Consider the following 20,383-nt stretch of genomic DNA (forward strand, 5'->3'; position numbering starts at 1 on the left):
CATCTAACAACGCCTTGGAAAAAACAGTCAATTTTAAACACAGTTTGAAACAGTTTTCAAATAAACATGCTATTCTGTGTCCTAAATTCATGAAACACTGGTGTCTCATATTTTAGAAAAGTCAATGCAATTTGGAAAAGATATCAATAAAATCTGTATGTGTGTGAAAATATTCAGATGTAACCCCCTTTGTAATTAACATTTTCATAAGTAACTAATTTCATTACACATTTTTTCTCAGTAACTGTAACAAATTACATATATAATTTATTTTGTAATTAGATTACATAATTCCATTACCTGTAACTACTCCCCAACACTGCTAAGTAATACTGGTATTACGTGTTATTTTTTTTAAAAATACAAACACATTTAGTGCTGATAGCTGGTTTTCATAGCTTGTGTTGTAAATCAGAGATTTTAGAGTATAACATACAGTAACAGACTCATAAAATTCATATTAATTATCAGTTGTCACTATATCTCCTAATAATGTCTTACAGTTGTTTTTATTGTGAGTGACAAAACATAATTCAGTGCAATAAAATTATAATTAAAATACAAATCATCAAAAGCCTTTGTGCTTAAATGCCATATTTGATGCATTTAAGCACAAATTTTTAAAGAAATTAAGTATGCATGTATGATGTATGACTAATTAAGTAAACCTAAGTTTCTTGAGTCCAGTAAATGTGAATCTTGAAATAATAGCAATATAAAAGTTATTATTACATTTACTTTATAAAAATCTTTAAGTATTTCAAAGCAAAATAAATTAGAATTTTAGAATTTTTAGAATTATTCTAAAAGGCCTTTAAATTTAAAAGAGTCAGAAGGCATAAAATAGATAGATTGTGTACGAAAGTTTTTTTTTTTTTTTTTTTTTTTTTTTTTTTGATCATGTTGATAATTTAGAGGACTTAGAAATTAATTTAGTAAATATGATACAGTATCTTACATAGGGTTAATATTACCGAATTGTTGCAGGGTTAGTATTGTTGTTAGCAAGTTGTTTTGTATGTTTGAAATTGACTTTTTTTCTTGGTAGTTTTAAGGTTATTTACAGAGCTGTCTTACTTTCTTCTTTCTTTGCAGTATAAACAACAGACAGACTGACTGTCAGACAGCGAGACAAAGCAGTATGCTGTTTGCCCCACAGTTGTTCATGATAGGCTTGGTGGCTCTTTGATGTCTGCTTCCATCTGCTGACCATATAATGCACTGCTACATGCTGAAACATGCTCTCCAATACCTCCATCTGCTGGTAAGAGTGGGTTACACTGAACGAGACAACAATTTATTGCTCCAATGCTCCGGCCCCACTGGGATTGTTGTTTTCTCATGTCCTGGATATTGTACTTAAGAACTAATAAATTAGAATTATGCTTCCCACATCAGAGGAAAATTAAAGCCTGAAAGGATTTGTCTTTTAAGGCAGAGGAGCCGCTTTTGTGAAAGCGGATGTTGTTTTCCAGTATCGATCTGAATATATTTTGGCATGTGGAGAAATTATTCCAATAATAATGAGGAAAAGGAGCCAAATGGTCAATACGTGAACTAACCACCACATCAATTAGGTATTTTTTTTAAAAAAAGAATCCCTAAAAACAAAGATGTCTTTTCATTTCAGAACGGTTCTAGCTGATCCTACATTAAAGGGTGGTAAATGTAAGGCCAGTATTCACATGCAAATCATCAATTAGTCCGATTGGCAAAGTTACAGAACAGCTCTTTGTGTTAAGTTATCATCAGTGAGGTAGAAGAGTTGAATAATTCATCACAATTGTTCATCTTTTTGTAATAAAAGCAGTAGCTTTTGGCTCTGGAATTGATATATAAATATATATTTATATAGTTCTGATATGGCAACATCACAGACTATGAATGTGCCCAGTGCTCATCATGTATCATCAGACTTTTTCAATTTCTTGGCCAATTTATTTACATTTACTTACTATTTTATTTTCTGTATTAAAGGAAAATGTTGAAACGTGAACCATTTAAAGGGAATGCAAAGGCTTTCTTTTTCCCTTTATAAAACGGTTTATAATAACATTTTCATTTTCAAGTATGGTATTTGACAGTAATTTTGTGTTGCGTTTCACTGTGAAATTTGACTGGGGAATTCTGTGAGACTCCACCCTGCCTGAGTTTCAACTTACGAAGCAGTCAGATTCATTTGTAAAAGACTGACAAGTTATTCCAAGCTCTTTGGGAAGAATCAAAGATTAAGAAATGACTCGCGAAAGTCCCTCTCTGCTCCATTCTTCTATTCTCTATTAAAATTTCATAAACCTTTCAGATGACACAAACATGCACCTAAAGGATTTATCCAATCAAAATGTTTTTTTCTTAGTAGTTCTAATCTAAAGACACAACCCTTTATAATGCCATCAAAGAAGAATACACCTATCCGTTTGTGAATAATGCTATCATTTTCATTTCTTTTCTTGATTAATATGTAATGCAATGTTTCTTGGGACATAACCCCTCCCTCCTCTGTTTGTCATTCCCCTAGTCGTCATGTCCCAAATACTAAATCATTTTTGATATTAGCAAGGGCAGAGCCTATGGGAATAATAATAATATTTTTTCTAATAAAAGGAAGATGGATTAGATCGTCCAGATTGTCATTTTGAATTAAAGAAAATGATAAGGAATGAAAAAAAATATATAAGTAGATTTAGTTCTCAAGGAGACTCAGATATGATAAAATGCTTCAATCTGTGCAGATGACAGAGAGCAGTCTGAACCCTTAAATCTCCCCGTAACAAACATGTAGGGCTTAACGCTACATTCGGAGCTCATTTAGTTTGGACCATGAATGCAAAAATGTTTTGTCTGCGATTTTTCCTTTTTAACCTCCCCAGCCGTGTAGACCATGTTCAGGTACACATGATATGATAATATACAGTGTCTACTGTTCACAATCATACTAGCAAAAATTCCTGTCTTCGTTTCACACACTCTTCTTCCACAGCTCCTTTAGGGCGCATCTTAGTTTCACAGAATTCTGCCAGCAGCTGTTGCCGACATGAGTAATGTGCGATTGTTGCCCCATAAAGTGCTTTAAGAAAATTCCCCGCAGTTGTAGGCGCTGCTCTGTTATTAGTGGCTGCTCAGATTGAGTGCCAAGTCTGTGGCCTCGTATCACCACGCTGATCTCTGTTTTCACTGTGGAGCTTTGAATTCAACTGCCTGATTCCCACAAAACAGGTGCAAAACTGACCTCAGTTGAAGTTGGTGATGGTCTCACTTCTGCTTTGAATGACAAAATTAGTGTGATACAGTTAGCACTTTTACACCTGTGACGTTTCTACTTTTTGCATATATGAGCTTTGAAAAGGGTGCTGCACATCATATCAAAAAGAGTTTATAGTCTAAGATTTTGTCTTTTAAATATATACTTTATTTGAAGGAATGGTTCATCCAAAAATATTCACCCTCATGCCGTTCCAAACCTGTAAGGCCTTCATTCATCTTCAGAACACAAATTAAGATTTTTTTGTTGAGGAAATCCAAGCTTTCTGACCCTGCATAGAAAAAAAAAAAAACATAGCTGACTCGTTCAAGGCCCAGTAAGGTAGTTTATTCAACAATTTCTTCTCTTTCATGTCAGTCAATGCACATTCAGAAGAGAATTCTCGTAGTTTCATAAAATTATGGTTGAACCACTTCTGTTACATGGACTATTTTAACGATGCCATTACTACCTTTTATGAACGTGTTAGTTGCTTTGCTGTCTATGCAGGGTCAGAAGCTCTTGGATTTCATCAGAAATATCTTCATTTGTGTTCTGAAGATGAACGAAGGTCTTACAGGTTTGGAATGACATGAGGTTGAGTAATTAATGGCAGAATTTTCATTTTGGGGTGGACTGTCCCTTATTTATTTAATTTGACTCTTAATACAAGTAAGAATGTTAGAGTCACCCCAGTTTTAGTAGTTGGAGAAATTTACATATTATATATTTAATTTACTGTAATTTAATATAACACCTAATATATTAACTTGCTGTATTTCAAATATGATCATGCTTCAAAGTAAGTAATATCATTGCTTTAGTACTATATTATAATATTAGCAATTTATATTAAATTAATAGTTTATCTGTTACTGATTTTAGTTTTAGTTTAGTCAGAACTAAAATGTTTAAATAGTTTAAATGTATTATTATTATTAACAGTAGTAGTTAGTATTAGTAGTTAGATCTAAGTGATAGTTTCATTAGAATTATTTGAAATGGATTAAATCCTTTTATTAAAATATAAATATCAATACATAATTTATTAACAGTCTCAAACTAATTAATAATATAATGTTCATTATATATTTTAAACATTCAATGTTTTAAGTAAGAATTTTCAAACAATTATTATTATTACCTATTATTATTAATTACCATTATTTTATAACTTTTGTTGCTGTTTTAACATAAAATCTTCTGTGGTAACTAGGTGTGAGCATCTGTCATTCATGTAGTATTATTTTAGTATCACTGAGATACTACTGTAGTTTTTATTAGTATTATATACTATTAAAGGGGTCATCAGATGCCAATTTTCCACAAGTTAATATGATTCTTTAGGGTCTTAATGAAAAGTCTATAACATGCTTTGGTTAAAATTTCTCTTCTTTTTAACCTTGCCAAAATCAGCTCTGCAAAAATCATCCTGTTCTGGTCGAGGTTGCTTTAAATGTTAATGAGCTCTGCTCGCCCCGCCCCTCTCTTCTCTTTGTGGAGTGATGAGCCTGTTTACTTTAGCCACATTTAGCCACGTTTAGCTGCTAAACTTGCTAAATAGCACATTATTAGGAAAGGCGATTGCGAAGATTCATAAAAAAAATCCCTTATACTCACTTCTGTTGTAAGTGAAGCTGGATTACCAATGATTCACGCGAACGTAGACGGATATATGTAGATCAGGAGGCGCATTCCCTTCACAAACAAACGTAATCTACTGCATCTTCAGCAGCTCAGATGTTGGGAGTAAATGACGACCACTATGTTCATTATTACATCCAGCAACACAACACTTCAATCAGAGATATTCTTGTCTAACTTACATCCTTGCTCAAGCATCAAAACAATGGAGGTTGGACTGTTACAGCTGATTTAAGGCGGAGTCTGAGGTAAGACACTCATGTCAATAAACTATCGTGGGAGCGGCCTCTGTTGGTTTGATGCCACACCGACTGACATCTGAGAATGGCTCGATTTAAAAATAGGAGGATATTATTTTTACAGATTAATTAAAAACCACTGCATGGATTTTTATCATTATAGGATAGATTTGTACATACACTGCCAACACACATTAATGTTCAAACAACATGTAAAAGTGAACTTTGCATCCGATTACCCATTTAATATAAATAATATTAATTATAATACAGATTTATTTTTGTATACAGATAATTTACTCATCCCTTTACCATCCAAGATGTCTGTGTCTTTCTGTCGTAAGTTATGTATAATTTATATACAATTTATATACTTTTAACCTCAAATGCTTGTCTTGTCTAGCTCTGCGACGCGCAGGCGCACTCCTAGTTCTTTTTTTCCCCTCCAACTTCAAAATCGTTGTTTTACTTTGATTACATTGCTGTTTTACCTTTTTTTGTAAAGGGTGTTTGACCCTCCTTGCACGTCCACTTTGTAAATACTGGGTTGGTACTTCTGCAGCGATGTAGGGCCATTTTGAAGTTGGAGGAGAAAATGAGATGGGAGTTTTTTAACAAAGGGGTCGTTCATTAATTAATTCAAGTTAAAGTTTATTTTATTTTACTAAAAAAAAGCTAAATTATGGCTTTAGTTAACTATAATAGACTTGCATTTATCTTAGCATTTAACTAAAATCTCAGGGATTAAAAAAAAAAAAACAGATTAAATGTATGTAACTTTATATACCGGACATTGAAATGACAATTTTTACTATAAATGTCACAAAACATTAAAGCTGACGTACATGTATGAAACCGGTTTTATCTAAGGGTAGATGCTCATATTCTTTTCTGATCTCAAATAAGAAAATTTAAGGCAAATGTTTGAATTAATGTCGGCCCTGCTGTGCTTCTACAAGCCCACGCTCTACTGAGCTGATGAGAGCAGTTTTCTTTAATTCCTCCACCACAATCATTTTATTAATATGGGTAAAACGGGACATCTGGACATTTAAATGCGAGCCATTATGTGTGCTAAACAGATGCTGTTTTATAACCATTTACAGATGTTCCTATGACCTGTTTCATATGGATGAGGACATTTCTTGTTTAACAAGATCAACATTGGAAATAAATAATTTCTAACGATTAAGATGCCATATTTTTGTCTTAGCTTCAAATTTTCTTATAGTTACAACAGCAAGTTTCTCTTTCAAGCATTCTGGTTTCTGAATGTCTCGCAGTTGACGTAAAGAATAGACTTGAGCATGATTTGTTGTACTTGCCTTGTAGTGTTTGGCTTGTTCCAAAAATCATCCCATCATGGAGTAGAAAGACCTAATATTATTGAACTGGTCCTAGCGTACAGATTTGATGAATTGACCATGTTCTTGTGTGCTTATCTTTTGATTGAATGAAAAGGATGAGATTGTCTGAGGAGAGAGGGGGGGAGGCTTCTTTGTGGATTAAACACAAAGGCCGAAGCATCCTCGTCAGAAAATATTACATTGACCAAATGTCTTCATTGCGTCTGGGTTAGATTGCATTTAGTTTATTGCTGTTACATGATGAAATCCTTTCAAGTCCTCCTAGGATAGGTGATGTTCATACGAGAAGGTTGTGTAACCCCTTATACTGTTTATCAAAAATTAAATTGCATCTGTATTGGTTTGTGGCATGAGTATAGCTAATAGCGTTTTCGTATAGCGGCCCCAAAATATGTGATTTAACGAAAAACAGTTGCTGTTCAGGGGTCATGTGGGTCTAAATGTATAATATTCAGGCATGGTTACTTAAAACTCAGAGCAAAATGATACAAACTGTGCTGTGGTATCTGGAAAAGAAATATGGAATGTGATATAAATTGGCCCCAAAAAGTGATTTTAGTTATAAATGAATTACATGACAATAAGTGACATGATATTAAACCTTTTTATAGTAATTTAAGTAATTTTATATTTTATTTCAGTTTTAGTGGATATGTTCCAATGTGTTCAAATGATTTTTTACTTAAATACATATAAGAAATAATGATACAGTTTTATGCGAAAGTTTGGGAACCCCTTGCAGAATCTGTGAAAATGTGAATAATTTTAACAAAATAAGAGAAATTGTACAAAATGCATGTTATTTTTTTATTCAGTACTGTCCTGAGTAAGATATTTTACATAAAAGATGTTTACATATGGTCCACAAGACCAAAAATAGCTGAACGTATTAAAATAACCTCCTTCAAAAGTTTCTTAATACTGTGTGTGGTTACCTGGATGATCTATGGCTGTTTTTTGGTTTTGTGATGGTTGTTCATGAGTCCCTTGTTTGTTCTGAACAGTTAAACTGAGCACTGTTCTTCAGAAAAATCCTCCAGATCCTGCAGATTCTTAAGTTTTTCAGTATCTTTTGCATATTTGCATATTTGGGACTCAGACACAACTATTAAAAAAGGTTCAAACATTCACTGATGCTCCAGAAGGGAACACAATGCATTAAGAGCCAGGGGTGAAAACTTATGAACAGGGTGAAGATGTCCAGATTTTTCTTATTTTGTTGAAATGTTTCCCGGAAGACAAATTAGGTGCAATTTACCTTCAAATTCAAAAAGTTTTCACCCCCCGACTCTTAATGCATCGTGTTTCCTTCTGGACCATCAGTGAATTTTTGAACCTTTTTTAATAGTTGTGTTTGAGTCCCTCAGTTGTCCTCAGTGTGGAATGATGGATCTCAAAATCATACAGTCACTGCTGGAAAGGGTTCAAATATGCAAAAGAATCTGCAGGACCTGAAGGATTTTTTAGGTTATTTTAAGGGTTATTTTAATAATTTCAGCTAGTCTTGTGGACTATATGTAAACATATATTTATGTTAAATATCTTACTCAGGATAGTACTAAACAAAACATAACATGCATTTTGTTTGCAAAATTATTAACGTTTTCATAGATTCTACAAGGGGTTCACAAACTTTCGCATAAAACTGTATACTGTATACACAGTTTAAAATTACGGGGTTGGTAAGACTTGTTTAGCAAGGCTGCATTTATTTGATCAAAATTACAGATCAAAAATTCCTTTATGTAATGGCAGAGCTAAATTTTCATGAGCCATTGCTCCAGTTTTCAGTGTTACACGATACTTCAGAAATCAGAAATCATTCTAATATGCTGATTTGATGCTTAAGACACATTTCTTGTTATTACCAAACAGCATTTATTTGAATTAGAAATCTTTTGTAACATTGTAAATGTCTTTACACTTCCGTAATAAAAATTTCCTGATGATTTATTCACCCCCGTGTCATCCAGGATGTTCATGTCTTTCTTTCTTCAGTCAAAAAGAAATTAAGGTTTTTCATTAAAACATTCCAGGATTTTTCTCCATATAGTGGACTTAAATGGGGATCAGCGGGTTGAAGGTCCGAACCACAAATGCTCATCTTGCACTAGCTCTGACAAGTGCTATGACTTCACGCGTTATGTAATAACTTTGGAAAGGTCATGCACGATTAGCTCTTCGTCTGTGTACTCTAGTTTAAAAAGGTACACTCTTAAAAATAAAGGTGCTTTAAAAGTTTCTTCACAGCGATGCCATAGAAGAACCATTTTTGGTTCCACAAAGAACCATTCAGTCAAAGGTTTTTTAAAGAACCATCTCTTTCTTACCTTTTTATAATCAGATGTTAAAGGTTCTTTATGGAATCATTTAAACAAAAAAGGTTCTTCTATGGCATCATGAAGCACCTTTGTTTATAAGAGTGTAGGACAGGGCGAAAAACTCCATCTCATTTTTTCCTCCAAAATCGTCGAACTAAGTGTAATCCAGGGTCAATATAGTTAGAGTATATTGAAAAACTCCCATCTTTGTAAACATTTTGTAAACATTGAGTTGACCTTTCCAACGTGACTACGTAATGTGTAAAGTCGAGCTAGTGCAAGACGAGCATTTGTGGTTAAAATGTATGTAAATTTGTATTTTTTTTTTAGAAAATGACTAATTGTTTTACTGCGTAAGACCCTTATTTCTCGGGTGGGATCGTGCAGAGCCCTTTGAAGATGCATTTAAACTGCAATTTGAACCTTCATCCTGTTGATCCTCATTAAAGTCCACTTTACAGAAAAAAAGCTGGAATGTTTTCCTCAAAAATCGTAATTTCTTTTCGACTGAAGAAAGACATGAACATCTTGAATGACATGGGGGTGAGTAACTTCTCAGAATTTTTAATTTAATTTTATTTTGTAAATAAAATGTATTTGAAACCACAGCAACAATAAAATATATAAAATATATATTAAAATACACATTAATTCTGAAGTGTCCTAATATTATTGGGGTCACTGTAGATGGGAACCGTTGGTAGAGCTGAACTTAATCTTGGCTTAGATTAGTGCTTCAATCTTGGGCTCATAAAATAAGAAGATCATATGATTAGAAAAACAAAAACAATATGTTTCACAATATGTGGATGCTAAAGTCTTCTAATCCGGGTGTTGAGTTTCTTATACTTTATCTATCAAAGCTACCTCATCCGCAACTACAGCGGAAAGTATTAAAGTGCTTTGTTATGGGTCTAGACAATATTCTGATAAGAGCTACTTGAGAACATAAATAATTGATATGTGTAAGGATGCCAAGAAAATGTAAGATGAGGGAACTAATGGTATAACGATCAGATTACGCAGATAGAAAAAGCTTCTTGAACATCTACTGAAGTCTAATTCAGGCTACAGTCGCATGAAGGAGACGTGTGACACCTTTCTGACTTCCTCTAGCGGATTCTTTCGGACATATCATGTCATGTCAACACGGCGATAGCGAGTGAGAATGTGCTTTGCCGTGGTGCCAGTTGGCATGCTTTTGTGTTCTTTCCATGTTGCTTATGCCTCCACAACAAGAGCTCTCCTTCGGCTGACCTTCTCATAGCCCAGACGTTCATGGTTTCAAGGGAACAATGTGTCATTGTCTTATTTATGGTGTGTGTGAGCTCGTGCGGCCGTGTGTGTTTGAGCGGCACCATCTTCCTGGCATCCCAAGAAGCAAGGAGGGAAAAAAAAGAACTGCATTGTCCATCTCCCTCAATAGCCATCCTAAATTGGACTTTGATGGACATAGCCCAAGTGACAACTGCGAAGGGGGCTGACTAAATGCTCTATGCTGTAACTTCTTCCATGGCTGCCTCTCCTCTTCCATTTATTGTTGGCTAACAGCTGTCGGATACCTGGGCTTGATCTGCATTGTCTCTTAACTAGCTTGGCAACAGTTGTTGAGGAACGCAAGCCACGGATGCCTTAGTGAGTCTCTTCTCAAAGATAACATTTACGTCCAATGCCCTCACCCCCGCTCAGCCTTTCTCCTGAGCACACTTTGATCCAAGGAGTCCCGCTTCACCCCAAGCATTAGCGTATTACTGGGATCGTCTCTGTTTATGCAATTATTACCTCCGGTGATCCTCTAAAATACGATTAAACAATGACAGATGGCGTGACCATCACTGGTACCGCTACTCTTCAATTCTCAAATGCCGTTCGGGAGTCAGCAAGCAGTTCGGAAGATAGTCGAGATTATTGCGATCTCTTCTGGCCAATTAGTTCTCTCCCTCCCTTTTTTTTTTTTTAAACCTGGAATGGTGTGTCTCTGATATGTTACGTGCTGTTTTTCTACTGCAGGAAAAAAGGAGGTTATTTATAGCGAGGTACAGAGGAGGAGAGTTCTTGGAGGGGTGTCTATTTCATGATAAATGAAATTCCTTGGCCATGCCCGCAACAATTGGACTGAGAGAGCCAGGCAGCTTAAAGATTAGAGTTTGCAGGCTGCAGCTGTCCGGCTTGTCATCCCTTGTCTTATGGCACCTCAGCCTTCACACATTTATCCCACAAACAAAGGTTACAAAGAGCGGAGATAGTTGATGTCGGCCACCTCAAAGACCTTTTGTCAAGCCTGGTGACATGTGAGCTGGAAAAGGAGTTAAGTTTGTAGTTTCTTTGGCGGCTACCTTCTATTACGCCCTGTCACAAGAGGCCATGCCATTAAACTGGAAAAATAATGAAGCTGCGAACCCATATTTCACATGTGAGAGCGGTGCTTTATCCGATGTTGGGGTTCCTTAAAGGGAGAGTTCGTGCAAAAATGGAAATACTGTCTTCATTTGCTGTTCTTACAAACATGTATGACTGATTGACTCTCTGTCGCATTGAACATGAAAGGTCAGTTTTTGTATTTTCTGGTCACTTCTTCTTTAATGAAAGTGAATGAGGACTGTGTTGTCAAACTTCATAAAAGCATAAGTGATCTTTAGTATTCTGAAGCCATACGATTGCTTTGGGTGACAAAAAGACCAAAAAATAAAAAAAAGAATTCAGTCATTAATTACTCACCCTCATGTCATTCCAAACACCTTTGTTCATCTTCAGAACACAATTTAAGATCTTTTTGATGAAATCTGAGAGCTTTCTGACCTGCATAGACAGCAACTCTCCACATTCAAGGCCTAGAAAGGTAGTAAGGATATTGTTCAAATAGTCCATGTGACATCAGTGGTTCAACCTTAAAGGAGAAGAACAACACTTCCAGAACAACAATTTACAAATAATTTACTCACCCCCTTGTTATCCAAGATGTCCATGTCTTTCTGTCTTCAGTCGTAAAGAAATTATGGTTTTTGAGGAAAGCATTTCAGGAGTTTTCTTCATATAATGGACTTCAATTGTGCCTCCGATTTTGAGCTTCCAAAATGTAGTTTAAATGCAGCTTCAAAAGGCTCTAAACAAGGACGAAGGGTCTTATCTAGCAAAACGATCTTTCATTTTCTTCAAAAAATAAAAATTTGTATACTTTTTAAGCACAAAAGCTCGCGTAGCACAGGCTCTCGGGTGCGCATTCACGGGTCGTTCTTTAACGATTCGTTCATTTTGAATGAATCTTTAATGTGACTCGCAAAGAACGAGTTGTCTCGGGGAGTGATTCATTCATTCGTGCATGCACAACATCCTATTAGGTTCTGTACTGGAATTAGTTCACCTGTTTCGAGTCTTCGGGTTTTTCGAGTCCATTCATCTTATAGGGATGTCACGTGATGCTCATTTTGCTAAAATTAACAAAATGACTCGAAAAAAGATTCGTTCATTTTGCTGGATCCGAGTTGGTAAAATGATCCAAACTTCACATCACTACTATGAATCATGTCTAAGTTCATGTCTGTGTATTCCAGCTAAAAATGGTAGAGTATTTGACCTGTTCAATAGTATGTTGTGAACGCACATGTCAGAACCTGTGCTACACGAGCTTTTGTGCTTAAAAAGTATACACATCTTTATTTTCCGAAAAAAATGACTGATCGTTTTACTAGATAAGACCCTTCTTCCTCGGCTGGGATCATTTAGAGCCCTTTGAAGCTGCATTTAAACTACATTTTGGAAGTTCAAATTCGGGGCACAATTGAAGTCCATTATATAAAGAAAAATCCTGAAATGATTTCCTCAGAAACCATAATTTCTTTACGACTGAAGACAGAAAGACATGAGCATCTTGGATGACAAGGGGGTGAGTAAATTATTTGCGAATTGCTGTTCTGAAAGTGGACTTCTCCTTTAATTTTACGAAGCTATGAGAATGCCTTTTGCACGCAAAGAAAACAAAAACAACTTTAATCAACAATTTCTTCTCTTTTGTGTCAGTCTTTGATGTATTGATTTAATTAGAAATGTCTTAATTTGTGTTTTGAAGATGAACAAAGGTCTTACGGGTTTGGAATGACATGAGGGTGAGTAATTAATGACAGAATTTTCTTTTTTGGGTGAACTATCCCCTTAAGATTTTACTTGTCTGGCCTTCTTGGTAAACAGGTTCAGAGCCTTACTATGAGGATTGTAGGTCATAGTATCATCATAGACCGGAGACCTTGTCATGCCGAGTCCAGCTCTCTTCTGTTTGGTCACCCTGTCCTGCTTACAATAGAATATAATCATACCCAGAAATAGTTCCTGGAAGAAGACAGGTTTGCAATAATCCCTCCTCTGTAAGGTAAGTAATAACCTACAAGGTTAAAAAGATATTAATCTTTTTAGCTTACTCATAAGAAGATTTCAAATAGATTTGATTGTGGCATTTCTAATGCAGAAGGAGATTGGCAAAGTCAGAGGCGTGGGTTCAGAGTATGAACCCATGATGCCAGTGGTTTCATAGATAATCTCTAGACATCTCAGCATATCGGACAATCTACACCGTTTCATAATGACCTGAGTCTTGTCTGTATAGACGTCTTTAAATTTAAATGAATTAGCCTTGGTTTCAAGAGGGAAAGCAAACAAAATGGATTTACTATACAGCAACCTTGTCGGAATTGATATTGAATATCCAGTTACTCTCCAAGTAGATTTAATCTGACTATCGTGGATCCTAATGAAATTTCCCCACATTAATACTTTATGATCATTTAATCTTCAGTAGGTAAATTCCCAGTTGATGTCGAATTATTGGGGTTGACTGGAGTATGAGTGTGTGTTACAATATTACAAGCCCTCTGGGCCTCCCACTCTTTTCAGCGATAATATCACAATATGCTAATCTTCAGAAACACCCCTAGAAAATATCATTAGCGGAGCTAATCACACTATGTACGCTACATGAGAGACCACCCACTAGAGCTATTTGGCAATACTTCACATTGCAGAAAAAGGGCTCCTGAGTGCAAATGAAAATGTTGCAAATATGATGACAAAAATTCAAATTTAGGACAATAATTTAAAATGTAGATAGGAAGTGTGTCAGTGTGCACTTTCATCAGATATGTTGTTAGGGTGAGGTCACATTACTGAAATATCAGCAAAATTTCATCAGGAAAAAGCTCTATTGTCCATTGTTAATAATGTAGTGATGCATGAAGCACCACTCAAACAGAAGTCACTATCAAACCAAGCAGCATTCTGTTTCAATTTTGAAAGTCAGTGTAAAGGCAATTCAGAGAATTGATTCTAAACTAGTGCTGTCAGTCGATTAATCGCAATTAATCCCACATAACATTAAAGTTTTTGAATATATTTTTATATTGCAATAATTTTACATTCAATCTTTAAAATAACGTAGAAACAACATAACAACAGTATATTTTTAATATTTGCTTAATGGCATCTTTGTATGACTGAAAGTGAGTATCACTGATACCAATATTGCTGGTAATTTTTTTCTTTTTCCTAATATTTAACCATTGACTATAGCCATTCAGCATTACAGTATAATTGAGAGCTATCAATTTCCCTTTTAAAAAATATCATATTTAGCTGTGCCCTTCAGCAAATAGGAAATATACAGAAATTGAATAAAGTTATCAAACACTAAATTCTAAATTGAATATAGATGAATTCTTAAAGCTACAAAAGTTATTGATTTCCTATTTTTTCTTTTGATCTTTGATTAATAGACATCACAGCAGCTGGGTTATTGGGTTATTTGGCAGCTATTACTTTAAGAGCTGCCGCTGCTGAAAGTGACACGGATCTGACACGCATGCTTGTAGTTTCAGCTGACAGGATAGGAAAATTAGTTTTTACTGACGTACGGCCTGACAACATCTCATCTGACCGCAGTTCACTGTTGTTCAACTGAAGCTGCCTCATCACCTGTATCTTTTCTGTGCTCCTTTGACTGGTGCCTGACACTGAGGTGAAGTGTGCGTCTGAAAAAGTCTCCTGTTTGATGTGAATTAATCACCTGCGTTAACACGCTAATTTTGACAGCACTGTTCTAAAGACATTATAAATGTTACAAATGTATTGCTGTTGGGGAAAGTTACTTTTAAAAGTAATGCATTACAATATTGCGTTACTCCCTAAAAAATGTAACTAATTATGTTACTTAGTTACTTTTTATAAAAAGTAATGTGTTACATTACTTTTGCGTTACTTTTTAAATCTGGGCAGGGCTTGCTTTTTTGTTTTTATTATAAAAAGTTATATTTTTGGCAAAAGTAATAGCCCTTAAAGACCAGAAACCTCAGGCTGAAGGAAAAGTAAATTCACGTCTGTAAAATAGAACACAGAAAAAAAAAGTTCAACATTCTTTAGCAATAAAAAAAAGAAAAAAAAGTTAGTTTTTCTTGAGTTATTTTTGCTTATTATTATGGTTGAATTTGATCATCAAATGTCAGCAGCAAAGACACTGGTTAATAAAATGGGATTAAATACATAAAGGATATTTGTATTATTTCATATATTTATTTATTGCAGGTTTGCATCATGTTCTGAAATGCATTTCACAGTTTCTATTCATTTTGAGGAATACTGAATCAGTTTTATTTTATTTGTTAGTGAGATGAATTAATGCATATTCACATTTATTCTAGAACTAAAGTACTAATTTTTCTCAGCATGGGGACAGCAGAGCTTTCAGGATTTTTCGGGTAGGCCTGAAATCATGTCTCGATGACACACTGGAGCCACTGAGCATGGGCTCATACTATAAAAACTAGAGTGCATTAGCATCAGTGGTTTGCCCACTCAATTACAAGTTACTACAGCCTACAGTTTGCTAGCTAGCTATTCCTTTCGTTGTAAATGCATATTACCTGGTTGTGCTAATTTACAAAACAGCTCAGTCATCCATTCAGGTTGTAGCAGTATTTAACAGTTGAGAGAGGTGGAAGCTTTCCCACGAGTGGAAAACAGCGGACACACCCCCAGCGTTTGGGAGCATATTGCTTATTTTTTCAAGATTTTGATAGCTTGCTTTTTTTTTTCTTTAATTGAACACAGCATGAGCTGTGATGTCTGATTTGTAAACAAATGACTCATAGGAACCATTTCTATGTAACAAGTCAAAAATCCAACCTGGTCTCATGACAAAAACGTACCTGTGGAAACTTTCTGACGAGACATGAAAAATGTACCAATAAGTACATATCACTGCAGTTGCCAACAGAAATGTCCACTGATTGATGCCAAAAGAGTGTTTGGTTTTTTTCCTGAACAGATGAATGTACACATGGTAAGTTTTAAAGGGGTCATTGGATGCTAAGTTCACTTTTACATGCTGTTTGAACATTAATGTGTGTTGGCAGTGTATGTACAAATCTACCCTATAATGATAAAAATCCATGCAGTGGTTTTTAATTAATCTGTAAAAATAATATTCCCTTTTTCAAATTGAGCCATTCTCAGATGCCTGTCGTGGTGGCGTCACACAGACAGAGGCCACTCCCACAATAGTTGATTGACATGAGTGTCTATGAATCTTTGTGATCACCTTTCCTAATAATGTGCTAGTTAGCAAGTTTAGCAGCTAAACGCGGCTAATGCGGCTAAATGCGGCTAAATACGGCTAAATGCGACTAAAGTAAACAGGCTCGTCACTCCACAGAGAGAAGAGAGGGGCGGGGCAAGCAGAGCTCATTTGCATTTAAAGCAGCCTCGACCAGAATGGGATGATTTTTGCAGAGCCGATTTTGGCAAGGTAAAAAGGGTGTTGTTTTACACTACCATTGAGAATTTTTAACCAAAGTATATTATGGACTTTTCATTAAGACTCTAAAGAATCATATCAACTTGGGAAATGGGCATCCGATGACCCCTTGATGTTAGTTTTGGTACGTGTCACCACAGTTCTTCACAGTTCTTAAAATGTCCACTGAGCGGCCCTGCCAAATTATTACCCCTCTCGTTAAAAAAATCACTACGTGATTGCCTAATCCTACCCCCTTCCCCACGCCTAACCCAAAACATACCAATACTAGGGGGGTAATAATCTGGTAATCTTGGGGGCGAAAACAATTACAAGTGCTCGCTGTTTTACAGCATCTAGTGTTCATTTCCGTTAGAAACTGCAGTGATATGTATTTATTGGTACATATTGCGCGTCTCGCGAAAAGTTCCCACAGGTACGTTTTTGTCATGAGATTACCTGAAATTTCAAACAGTGCAAATTCATATTGAAATGACCGGATTTGACCGACAAAATTTCACAGAACAGTAAATGTAATCGCACATTTAGAGTGCCAGCATTTCTTTCATGCATCAGTGAACACAGCACAAGCTGTGATGTCTGATTTGTGAACAAATGACTCCAAGGAACCATTTCTATGTAACGAGTCAAAAGTCATGAGTTGTCATTGAAAGTCATTGAATTGTCTGTAAGACAATCTTTATTTGGATGACATGTTCATTAACAATATGTTTTTCAAATATAAAAAAGTGGGTGGTTCCTCATTTCTTTTTTCTTTTGTATGCAGCCCTTAAAAATGTTTTGCCTATTTTCTAACCTCAATTTTGGTGTGATTATGTGAAATATTGTGGTAAGGTGGCACTGCCTGCTGTGGTGGTCTAACATGTATAAATATCAACCATATCAATGCATCACTCATGAGAAGCTCAGATTAAGGGGGCTGTAACCCAAGCGTTAAAAGTGTTCCATGGAGTGCTTTAGGAATGAGAGGCCTGCTCTGTCAAGAGGATATCTCCTTCTAAGGCATGCCTTGCCTTGACACAAGCAGGGCAAGGTTATTCCTTAGGAGGACCAGGACTAACTTGTAAAAGTTGAAAATAAAACACACACTTCTTAGGCACATTGCAAGCATGCCATTCCTCATCTTCAGAGCTCGACTGTGTCTTTCTTATCCATTGTCTGAGAAACCTGACGCCAGGCATGACAATTAGGAGGAATGAGAGTTGTAGGCTCTTTAGATGCTACACAGTTGTCCCTCACTTTTGAAAGTTTGTGTTTGTAAGTCACTGAGATCACTATTTCACTCTATCACTATTTTTATCCCACAATGTGACTTTATTGCTTATTTTTAACATTAGTGAAGAATTACCTTTAAGGCAGAAAATAGGCTTCCATACTGAAGAGGCCTCATATGCTGACGCATTGTCTTTGAGCAATTCTGTTCCTCTGTGTAGAACACTTTAACATTACATCTGAACATACTTTGACTTTTAATGCAAAGTAAATCATGTTGGTTTCAAAGCACATGACATGAAATGCAAAATAAAGCTAGTTTGTCCAGAAGTCTTCACATCAGAAGTTCTTTGCCCGAATGAAACAAACAGACAAGTAGTCATGGCGCACTCTAAGGCTATGCACACTCATACACATCATACGTATCAAGAAAAGAGAGTCGCCCTTAGAGAATAGCACTGAGGCACATTATCAAATATGAGATGGTCTTTGCATAAGAAAACTCTGGAAATGCTAATAGAGGAGGACTTGGAAGTGAAACAGAAGCCAGTTGAAAGTGAAATGCTTGTGGCTATTCTGCCTCTCTGATTTAAAAGGTCCAGCTTTGAGTTGGCATGCCGAAAACGCTCACAGACTTGAAAGGCCCTATTGACTTTTTAATGATCTTATGTGGCTCTTAATTAATGACGGGCTTGTGGTCTGTCCTCCCCCAACATTGGAGGAGTGGGAACTGACTCTATTAGCAGAGATCACAGTAATGAATCTACCACCAGGTGTCACTAAGTCATCTGAAACATTAGCCTTTTCTAAAAGGGGCACAGAGGGAGAAAAAGGGAGAAAACCTAATTAAATTAACCAGCATTAAATGTTACAAAACAAACATTTGAATCAGATTCTGTTATGTGGGTCAGTGAAGTAATGTGTATTTTTTCTGCATCCATTAATTTATTCAACATAATACATCAAATGACATGAGTACACCTCTTTCATGATGAGAAGCATGTTTTTTTCATTATTGTGTGCGTTTATGAAAATATATTATAAAACTGTTTTATAACATTTACTTCTGGTCCTTGAATCTGACTGGATGAGAGGTCTTTCCAGCCTTGCGATATTCTACCAGTATCAAAAAGGGACCAGTTTTAGTATTTGTACCACTTGCTTCATTTTTTAAAGTGAGCATCATGGAGGAGAAGCAAACCCACTATAATTTTAAAAATACTACTGTTGTGGTATCATGGAATGTAGTTTTTAAGAGATTTTTTTTTAGGTGAAAATGTTTATAAATCTTTATTTTTACATATAAAAATATGTATTTTTAACAATATCAGAAATGCCTGTTGATATCTTGTCTAAAACATGAATCCTCGAAATGATATCAAGAAGACCCCTGCAAACCCTCATCGCTGGGTTAAGATCATAAAGTTTCTTAAAATTTAAGATCTTTTTACTTTTTATGACAAAACAAGGCTTTAATTTCTAAAATGTCATTTGGTGCAACTTCCAAAACGTTGACCTATAGAAATATTTTTTAAATATTGACGATTCATTTTAATTCAATTCATCTTTATTTGTATAGCACTTTCATGATACAAATCACTGCAAAGCAGCTTCACAGAATATTAAAGTTTTCTACATTATAATTAAGAATAGTGTATCAGTGGTGACTATGGCAGAAACATACAGCAAAAACCATGCAGTTAATTAATGACATATATTCAAACAAACTGTGTACACTATTAACGTCAATGATTATATGTTGCAACATTTGGCAGTTTTGTATGTTAGTTCAGGGTTGGCATCATCTGAGGGATTGGCATTGTCTCTTCTCAGGTGTTTGGTAATTTCAGATCATAGAAAATAATGATTATGTGTACACTGACATGTTCAAGGTGTAAGAAAATAATGGCAGTATTTTTCACTTGATGGTTGCACCACATGACATTTTTAATAAAGTCATTACAAAAATGACTTAAAGTAGAAGTTTACTTCCAGAACAAAAATGTACTGATAATTTACTCACCCCCTTGTCATCCAAGATGTTTATGTCTTTCTTTCTTCAGTTGGTAAGAAATTAGGTTTCTTGAGGAAAACATTTTAGGAATGTTCTCCATATAGTGGACTTCAATGGTGCCCCCAAGTTTGAACTTCCAAAATGTAGTTTAAATGCAGCTTAAAATGGCTCTAAATGATCCCAGTTTTATCTAGCGATACGATCAGTCATTTTCAAAACAAATGGACAGTTTCTATACTTTTTGACCTCAAATGCTTGTCTCCGCGATACGCATGCGTATTCTGTGTAATCCGGGTCAGTACAGTTAGGGTTGAAAAACTCCCGTCTCGTTTTCTTCTTCAATGTCAAAATCGCCCTACATTGCTGTTTTACCTTTTTTTTGCAAAGCATTTTTGATCTTTTTTGCGTGTTCACTTTGAAAACACTGGGTTGGTACTTCTGCCGCAGTGTAGGACGTTTTTGAAGATGGGGAGGAAAACGAGATGGGAGTTTTTCGACATACCCTAACTGTGTTGACCGTATTGAACCGGAAAAAACAGAGTTCAGAGTT

This window comes from Labeo rohita, chromosome 17 (assembly GCF_022985175.1).
Source record: "Labeo rohita strain BAU-BD-2019 chromosome 17, IGBB_LRoh.1.0, whole genome shotgun sequence".
Lineage (NCBI taxonomy): Eukaryota > Metazoa > Chordata > Actinopteri > Cypriniformes > Cyprinidae > Labeo > Labeo rohita.